This window comes from Panicum virgatum, chromosome 3N (genome assembly GCF_016808335.1).
Source record: "Panicum virgatum strain AP13 chromosome 3N, P.virgatum_v5, whole genome shotgun sequence".
Taxonomy (NCBI): domain Eukaryota; kingdom Viridiplantae; phylum Streptophyta; class Magnoliopsida; order Poales; family Poaceae; genus Panicum; species Panicum virgatum.
The window spans coordinates 56,472,152-56,482,916 of NC_053147.1; the positions used below are offsets into that span (position 1 = coordinate 56,472,152).

Sequence of the window (10,765 nt, forward strand, 5' to 3'; positions counted from 1 at the left end):
ACAACTAAGACCAACTATTTGACCAAGCCAGGAAGGGGGTCTTCAGAGTACCCTTCATTCGATGAGCTTGCGTGAAGCATTCATTTTTGAAGTTCCTTCTCCATATATCAATGGATGCCGGAGAATTTTCAAAGATAAGTCCATTCCTTTGCTTCCAAATGTGCCAGGCTGCAATTATAAAAGTTTCCATGAAGAATTTGTGTCCAAAGTTTTGTTTTGCTGATTCAAGCATTTGAAAGAAGGGGTTTCCCAGTTGCCATTGCACTCCAATCTGTTGCCAACATGAAGCTGCAAAAGGGCAAGTGAAAATAGGTGGAAGGCTGTTTCTTCTCTTTGGGTTGTGCACAGTATACAGTTATAGTTATTTCCTTCAATCTTGAAGTTCTTTCTCTTTAGAAGACTTCTAGTATTAAGTCTGTCCATTAGAAGAAGCCAGGCAAATACTCCACATCAGCGCTAGGTGGATGGGATAAGGACTCGCGGTGAACAACTGAACAAATTTTTGGATCTAAAAGTGCAGTTTTTGAATTGATGGATCCAACCGACAACTCTTTACAAGTTGATGGACCTATGGTGCATTTCTCATTATAAGATGTGTTTTGTACATTAACAAATCATCTTAAACACAACTTTATGGAGCCTTCTTTTAATCTACAAGACATCACATATGTATATTTTTATTGAACTATTTTCAAGACAAATATTTTCATATCGCTGTCAAATATTTAAACTGAATGTACGTCATAGGGACTGTAGTCAGTTTGTCCAGTAGTGTACTTCCTCCGTTTCAAATTGTAAGTCATTCCAAATATCTTTAAAAGTCACTGTTGGATTTTTAGCTTACATGATTTTTCATGAGCAACAATCTATACTCAACACTTGATATTAATAACAACTGCGAAGAATAATGACTTGAAGATAATTCTGACATTAAAAGAATAGAGCATACACTATATTATATTTCAACCTCCCGTCAAATCATTAATCAAATGTTGAAGTAATTAATTGTCTGTCCTGTTCCTTTTTTTTTTTGTCATTTCAGGAGGACGTCCTCTGTCCACGCGGAATGTTGCAGGATGTAATTTGGACTTCACTGTACAAAGGTGTGGAGCCACTGTTGAGTAGTTGGCCTGTCAACAAGCTGAGGGAGAGAGCTCTGAGCAATCTCATGGAGCATATCCATTACGAAGATGAGAGCACAAACTATATCTGTGTAGATGCTGTAAGCAAGGTAATGGCTTCCGTGGAAATTAATAAGGCTCCATTGCGTAATAATTATCTTAACAAAATGCATAAGGGCGGTTTTGCTTTACTTTTTTGTGCTCTTGTGTTGGTCTTGGTGTTTTTACTGATTTATGATATACTGTATTTTCAGTTGTATATATAATGGTCTTGTGTTTTTACTTTTTTGCTAGCTAATATTAGCTCATTTGTTATTGTTATTTAGCCTCTAAACATGGTCTGCTGCTGGGTAGAAGATCCGAATTCTGATGCTTTCAAGCGTCACCTTGCGAGGATACCTGACTACTTGTGGCTCGAAGAAGATGGCATGACATCACTGGTACAAATAACTCTTCTCACGAACTTTATATCCTTGGTAAAAGTATAATGTTCACATATTTTTCCTATTCTTCTTTTATATTTTTTTTTGTAAAGGCTCTATGGCTAGTCTATTAAGTTATATTTGAATATTTGCCTAAAGTTTTTCTCATTTTCTCTATACTCTTCATTATCACAAATTAATTGAGCACAAATAAATGGCATATTCACTTTCACTCCGGTGCATAATTAGGAATTATTGAAAGCACGTCTGATAGGAATTGTCACTTGGCCTAATAAGAGGGGCAGTGAGTACATTATGACAACTAAATCTAATCATATGGCTTCAACTAAAACATACTTAAGATAAACCCTTGTATAATCATATGGCAAAACCCTTCTATCTATTTCGACTTTAGGTATACATACATGGAACTAATCCATATGTATAACTTGAGGGTCTGACTTTTGATTGGGGTTGGGGGCCATATGTATGTCTAGCCTCACTAATCTAAATGAAGTAGCTCACTGTCATATTGAGTCACCCCCAACACATTAATAAAAGTTTTAGGTGTGACGTTAGGTTCACACGTAGATCTAGCCACCAATCCGCACAAGGTAGCTTATTGTGGGAGGGAGTAATAGACACAGGCTCGGGTATGATGTTAAGTAACATCGGCTTATATTTATGCCATCTTGTGGCCTATATATAGAACCTCTAGGGAAGCTTAATCTCTACCTTTTTTCTGCAAGCACCGATAGGCTCTAGCAATATCGAATAGGCGAGTCGGGTTGGTATTTATAGCTCAACCCTCCAACTAGCCATTTGCCCAACCAATATCAATGTTTCCCTTGTGCCGGCCGATGGGGCGTGTACATTCACACAATGCTGGACCCCTCCTTCTCTGAGTAATAATCAAAAGATATAAAATCTAAGAGTAGATTTGAAAGATATAGTCAAATCCATGGACCCCTCCTTCTCTGAGTAATAATCAACACAAAATCAATAGTCCCTATCAAACAGCATGCGAACAGAGCACTATTAAACTTCTCGCATTCTCTGTATAGCTCATAAAGTTCATATCGCCCCCGCATGGGTAGTTTATTTAGTAACGCGCACCATTCCTTGGTTGTCCGGCCGGCCTGTACACTTTACAAATTAAAACCTCAGATTGGAAATATTCAATGTGCACTGACATTCTAAGACGGGTATTGCTCATCTCAGAAAGTGATTCGGACATTTTATCATGATAGGTATATGATGGCTGTAACAGCTGGGAAACTTCATTCATAATTCAAGCATTTCACGCTACTGATCTTGTAAACGAGTATGGTCCAACTGTCCAGAGAGCCCATGACTTCTTGAAACGTTCCTAGGTTTTTTTTTCTTTCTAAAGCATCGAACATACAAAAATTAATCATTATGCTATAAACGATCCAATAACACAGCATGCTTGGTCTTGCTTGATGAAGGTTTTGTGGAATCATCCTGGCGACCTAAGTTACTGGCATCGTCATATAACAAAGGGTTCGTGGGTTCATTCAACTGCAGACAATGGATGGGGTGTATCTGATAATACCGGAGAAGCACTCAAGGTCATATCCTCATGTTCACATTTTACATCTTGATGGACACGAGTGAATATAAACATAACCTTATTCTTGTTCACATTTTACATAAGATAATAAGGATAAAAAAACATAACCTTAATTGATTAGCTAGTGTCTGTGGCGTCTAGCACACTTACCAAACAGGCAAACACTCAGCTTGGTTTGTTGTTCATCCCAAGTTCTCCAATTTGTAATTATAGAAAATCATTACTACATAATTTTTTTCCAGGCTACACTCTTACTATCAATGATGAAGAGCAACATTGTTGGTGATCCAATACAGAGAGATAGGTTGCATGATGCTGTTGATTTCCTTCTATCTATTATGGTAAGGAATTATGGATTAATTTTGCTAACGTAATGTCATCAGACATAATTTTGTAATCTCCAAACATTCATTCACACCCATGAATATTATTACATTGCATGCCAAAATGTGCATATGTGCATGGCATGAAAATTGTCCATGTTGCAATTTGGGAACATTGCGACAAATTGTGTCTTTCCTGCCATACTTCAAGGAATATTCAGATGAAGAATTTATCCTGCACCCAGCAGTGAAATTACTGCCCATGCTGATCAGAAATTATCTATTCAGTAATAGTTGCAGTAATTATCACTAAAAAATTTGTTGGGTACTTATTGTTCAACAATATCGTCTGCTAGCTAGGTGTAGAATTGTTGCTACCCTAAATAATCAAAGTTTGATGAATTAGGCTATAAATCTGAAAGTAATTAATGCAGATAATCTGCACAACTCTTTACTGAATTCTCGATAGCTAAACTATAGACTTTACTGAAACTACTTACTATTGTTACTATATCATTCTTTCGTGACTCTCTAGCTTCCTTTTCCTGTGTTGCCACAGTTCTATGCTGATCAATGGTTAATTGTTTTTACATGTAGAACAAAGATGGTTCCTTTTCGACGTACGAATGTCAAAGAACTTATTCTTGGTTAGAGGTAAGATTTGTATATTACGATGCAACATTACAGCAGAGCATCTTACTCTCTAACCGCCATGCTTTTTTTTCCCTGTTGAGAACAACTGATCGATGCCTACTTTGAACAGCTAATGCCTTACCTGATTTCGTTCTCGATTGCTCCCTCCATAGGATGTTGTACCTAGTCAACGTAACTAATCAATTCAGTCACCTATTCGATCATGGTCAGTCTAGAAATACGTATTTTGAAGTACAAATCTAATGATTCCAATGGTACTACTTTTGTATTTCTAAACTCATAAAATACATGCACGCCTTATAAAAGGGAATCGAGAGAGTACCAAATTGTATTTTATGGGTCAGATGATTAATTACGATGCATGCTATTCTAGTTCATTTCTCCTCCAAAATTTATTCTGTGAAATATTCTAATTTCTTTTATCAAGTTTTAGGGTCGGCTATTGGCTTAAAGTACTTATGACTTTCATCCCTGATGAATAGTTTTGGCGTGTGCAGCTAGAGAGAGAAACTTGCTTGCTCTTTAGTGATCATTCTCCTCTACATACAAAGCCGAGTTGCCTAACAGTCATGAATTGATTGATAGAATCCAAATCTACTTGAAGAATTTCATATCTAGGTTCTTTATCAGTTTAGCTAACTTAATGGGAAAAAAATTAAATGACTGTGTTTATATATGTCACATTGAAAGGAGTCGCATATAGCCTAAGAGGGGATGGGTGAATTATGCAGCTAAAAACTTTATTCTACAACTTCCACTACTTTGCATCAAAGTAAACTAGATCATGCAATCCAAATGTGCATCTATGGTTGATCTAAAGTGAATCCCGCCCACAAAGAGTTCGGCAACCAATAGTTAGTCCAATCACGATCTATATGGATGTCGGAGAAGAAACAATCCAATCAGGAAAAAGTCGATTGCGGTCGGGAATTGATAATTAAAATCTGGAACACTGACACACATAACCACTTACAACGTTCAACTCAATGCAATGGATACAATCAACACATAATCTAGAGGTTAAATCTTAACATAGTCCATAGATAGCTACACAGAATATAGCACCATTAGTCAACAGCAACAACACAACAAAATAGATCAATAGAACAACATATATTAATTTTTAATCATTATACAATATGACGAAGCACCAAAATTAGAGATTGTAAAGGGAAAAAGAACTTTTTAATGGCCAAACCCGTCCGGTGATCTGGGCCACCATGCACACGCATGCTGACAGGCAGGCCACACGTGCACAGCTTTTGCATACTACGCCAGCAGCTAGCAGGCCATTTTTTTGCGGTTAAAATGGAATTGGTTAGGATACACGGAATTTCCTAATCCCGTTTTCACCCCATACTAGTCCTAGAATAGTCCAAGATCATTGTGATCACCCTGGCTACTGTGCAGGGTCCCAAACCCACCACCACGAGTGACCCGTCTTTTGCCGGGATCATCAGTGCTTCCAAGGGGTCAAAGCAGCCCCGTAGGTCTTGTTCAGTTAGGAAGGATTTGAAGGAATTGGGGGGATTTGGAGGGATTAATCCTCTACAAGAGTCGAAATCACTCTCAATCCCCTCCAATCCCCCTCAGACCCTTGGGGATTGAAATAACTGAACAAGCTTATTGTAGCTCGATCTGCTACTGCTGCCTCAGGAGTTGAAATCGGGCGGCGCATACATATGAGCTTGGTGGCGGCGCTGCATGAGGGTGGCAACACAAGGAGATGAAGCTATTCATGCAACCACTAACGCCCAAACAAGTCTGGCTTACCTAGTACACTCGATTATGGATTATACCACTGGAAATAGCCACAAAGGTCATTTTTGCATTAGATGAGCCTAGATAATGTGTGTGGCCAAGCAATCAAATGCTAAGAGGATCGGTTACACATGCAATGGAATCAAACGCTACCCAAGGATATGACCCGGATCGGAGATAGCGTGGGCACTTGGCATAATGTTCTCTCCACACCCCACATCTTTGTTGATACATGTGCGAGCTAGCCGCCGGCCCTTCTCGACTCTCAGCTCATGTGTATAACAACTCAAAGCATTCTATTCACAAGAATAAAACGGGAGCAAAAGTTTTATTGTCTTGAACTTTTAACACACCCTCTTCAATTTAGCACGTATCTTCTGAATGTCAGCATCTTTGTGCTAATTACTCAAGAAATTATATTTATACCATTTTGTATCGTATCACTATTCTAGTAATTTTTGCAGAAGTTTGGATGCACCTTCAATTTCACAATTTTGATAATCATGTGCATTTAAGTATTAAGAATTTCGTAGATGTATTTTGTATCCTGTAATCTTAATTACTTGATCCAATTCCAGTACTACACTGAGATTAATTTTTCTGTATTACTTAATTAGGTTCTCAGCCCTTGTCAGAATTTTCCAAGTGTGATGGTCGATTATCTGTAAGTTATGCACATGACATTGCTTAAAAAATGACTAACATATTCATACTTTACTTCAAATAAGTAATTCATGGGGTGTGGAAAATTCACAGATCTCTAGAATGCACTTCCTCGGTGATTCAAGGCCTGGCACTTTTCACCAAATTATATCCTTATTACCATAAAAAAGAGATAGATGATTGTATTTCAAGAGCAGCAAAATTTATGGAGGGCAAACAACGAGAAGATGGTTCATGGTTTGTTATATTGCAACATTCACTGCCTTACCTTACTCAAAACATTATGTCTTCTACAGTTCTACTACAACAATTAATAACATATTTAGTTATTTGTTGACAGGTTAGGTACTTGGGCTGTATGTTTCACCTATGCCGCGTTCTTTTCAGTTAAAGGATTAGTTGATTCTGGAAAAACATATGAGAATAGCTCTTCCATCAAGAATGCATGCCGCTTCCTATTGTCAAAGCAGCTCATTACTGGTGGATGGGGAGAAAGCCATGTCTCTATGAGAACTGAGGTAGCCGATTTTCCTAATATATAATTAATTCATTAGATCCTTCTTCCGTTTTCAGTAGCCGGGTGATAACTGGTAAGGGGACTTTGCACATAATATACTTTAAGGTGAATCATGTTTGTTAGAACTCCATCTATGATATATTAATAATACGGTAAAATGATCTTAATTGTCCCAATTTGCAACAATATCTGGTGATATGATGATTGAATGCACATGCACATGTATATACTAATTAAATTGGGGGGGGAGGGGGGTAATAATTACATTTTTTGGGATAATTTTTTAATCCAAGAATGGTTCGTTTAGGGTTTGGAGGGATTGGAGTTTAGATTTAAATCATCTACGAGATTTCTTCTATTTTTCCTGGACCTCTTTTTCTCAATTTCATTTGTAACTATACTTGCTCAATTGGTTTACTGAAACACCAATTTTTTTGTAATATCAAGATGTTGCATCATAAATCATATTTTAACCTATATCTTCTTCTTTTTCAAACTAAAAGGTTTATGAAAATATCAAAGGCAATCGTGCTCATGGAGTGAACACTGCATGGGCTATGCTGGCTTTACTCTATGCTGGACAGGTATGAATTTTACGTTCCTTACATATATTTTGACAAGTATAAACTATCCATGATCTTTGTTGGAACACCAGATGGAGAGAGATCCGACACCACTACATCGTGCTGCTAAAGAACTAATCAATATGCAGTTGGAAACAGGAGAGTTTCCCCAACAAGTAGGTTTCCATTTCATTTGTGTTGGTCGTGGCACTTAAAAACGAATTTGTTGCGTTCATTTACTTTCAGTAGATGTTTGATGGGACAAACTGTTGATAACATCAAAAAACTATCATATATCATTTTAATCATTGAAGGAATGACGAGATTTGGTGCATCTATTTCCTAATATGAATACGTCATCAAACAGTTCATACATAGTGACTAGAATATGTAACTTGGCACGTAGAATTAAGAAGCTAGGTAACCAATTCATAGAGATATTCTAGAGAATTTGAACAAGCAACTGTGCCTTTTGGTGCTACGCTATACCTGTCATTGGGTATCCATACCCACTCCCCAAATCCACACACCCACTTCAAACGGGTAGGGTGTGGGTAGAAAATTAATTACCCATTATTAGAAATGGGGAGGGTACACAATTTATCCAATGGGTATATTCATAATCTATTACAAAGTTAATTATCCATTGGATATGGGTGGGATTGGGGAGGGTAAGAAGTGGATAATTATTATTATTTGGATTTGGGTGTGAACAATAGTGGGTTTGCCCATACCCTCCCCAGTGGCAAGTATATATAGCTACGCACATGGTAGGTGTTTGTGTTTATTGTTCGATGTCCATCTGGTTTTTTGACTTTGCTTATATTTTGATCATAGGAACATGTTGGAAGCTACAACTGTGCTATTATCTTCAATTACCCCAACTACCGCAACGCATTCCCTATTTGGGCTCTTGGAGAATATCGCAGTCGCCTTCGTGCAATGAAAGAGAAATGAGTCCATGTAGCATATAACATGCTGACAAACAAGTGTGTATGGCTATGCTAGGGGATATTATTGAGTACTATACTATCGGGCCAAGAATTGCTGGCCTCCCGTGAGTTCTGGCCCCACGTGGGCCCTGTGCACTGTTCACGCGGGTCCCACGTGGGCCCGTGCACTGTTCACGCGGGTCCCACGTGGGCCCGTGCACTGTGCACGCGGGTCCCACGTGGGACCCGCATACTGTCCATGCGGGTCCCATGTACTATTTAGGTGGGACCCACATGGGACCCACGTACTATTCAAGTGGGACCCACGTGGGACCCACGTAATTTTTAAATTTAATTCAATGCTTCCTTCTCTTTCTACATTACCTTTCTTCATTTTTTTTTATTTTTCTCTTTTCTTATACTAATAATCGATATACAAAAAGTCATATGCAACACCATTTTAATTTTTTCCCACACCTCACAACCGTAAACTAAAAATATATTTATAAGAGTTATTAAAATTATGAACCAGTTTAATCTAACATAAATAAACCTATTTCCTTCTAATAATTGGTTTTCATAATTCATAACACGAATCGCACGGTACTATTTACAATGACCCACATACTGTTCACAACTACACTCACACAAATACTATTAATCATAAATTTTAATACATATTTAAAAAATTACCAAAAGCCTTGAACCATTCTAATGTAACGAACAAATCCCAACAAATATTCACATCCAAATAATTGAATTTTAATTTTCATACAACTTTTTTCACTATATAATGTTTCTTCTTTTAATTATTTTAAATAATTTTTTTTGTACAGGCGCGCATCGCGCGCCAACCTGTCTAGTATACCCAGCCCACCATAGAAACATTGTCCTAAATAAAATCCGCAAGTATGTATGCATGCATGTATGCATGCATGTATGCATGCATGTATGTATGTATGTATGTATGTATGTATGTATGTATGTATGTATAGGGATCTGCAAGAGATAAGGGAAATGATATTTCGCTAATATGTATCAGTGCATCACATATATACTACTAAATAATGTGAAGATGTAAAGCTAAGGTTGCATGATGTTGTATGTTTCTAACCCACTTTCTAGAACACAAAAAGCACATGTTGGATTATATAAACAATGCTATAGAAGCATGACTTGATGATTAAAATATTTTTATCATTGTAAAGTTTTCATTGGCAAGGTGATGTGTGGATGCTTATGTAAACGGGGTTCCAGCTATCAGTTAGGCTCATTCATACCTTGCTGCAACTTGAAAGGAAGAGTTTGACATGTGTCCGTGCAAACGAAGTTTTACTGTATTTTTGGTTTATCTTTTGTGACAAGTGATATGCCAAGTAGAAGTATTTCTAGGAAATATTGCAGTTGTTTCTCCTTTGCTAGACAAAAAAGGCCAAGGAAAAAAGTTTCAAATTCAAGTCCACTACCCAGCAACCAATTTGATGCATAGGCTAGTGATAAAGTGCTGTTTTATCATTCATATTTGTGTAATGGGCCATTTTACAATGCTTGGAAACGCTTCCTAACGTCTCCCAACATCTACGCAAAATAGCTTTTTTGGTTGATTTTATTTGCCCAGGGGTAGTATGGTTATTGCGCATCTTGACCCCCACGCACTGACCCGCCCGCCGCGCCCTCACCCTCTGCTTCGCATGCCACCGTACCCTCGCTCTGCCTCGCACGCCGCCGCCGCCCTGCCCTCTCCTACACCGCCGCCGCTGCCCTACTCTCGCCGTCGCCTGCTGCTGCGGCCTCTGTACCCTCTCCCGCGCATACGCCTACACCTCTGCACTCCCTGCCCTCCGCCACCTTCCGCTCTCCCAGCTCCACCATCGGCCCCACCCCTACCCACGCCGCCGCGCACTGAGCATCCAACAGCAACAACGCAGGAGAGCAATCCTTGTTTCACTCGTTGAAGTTGATAGGTTGTTAGATTGCATAGTTGATTGAGCTTGATAGTGCTTCAGCCATTTTAATTGCATGGGAAAATACTGAATCAAGTCATGTTCTGGATACAAGGACAAAGTTAAATCAATCCATTTTAATTGCACTGGATTCAATATATTGAACTCATATGTCTAAGAATTGTGATTTATACGATAGCAAGTCCCCACCCTGAATCATGAAGTCCTAATATAAAATTTGATAGCATGTGGTTAATCTTTTCTCAGAGGTA

At 38.3% G+C, this 10,765-nt stretch overlaps 1 pseudogene; it reads left to right on the forward strand.

The window, feature by feature from the left end:
* The first annotated feature begins 1,045 nt into the window (after window positions 1-1,045).
* On the forward strand, window positions 1,046-8,612 carry LOC120666260 (annotated as a pseudogene).
* The last annotated feature ends 2,153 nt before the right edge of the window (window positions 8,613-10,765 follow it).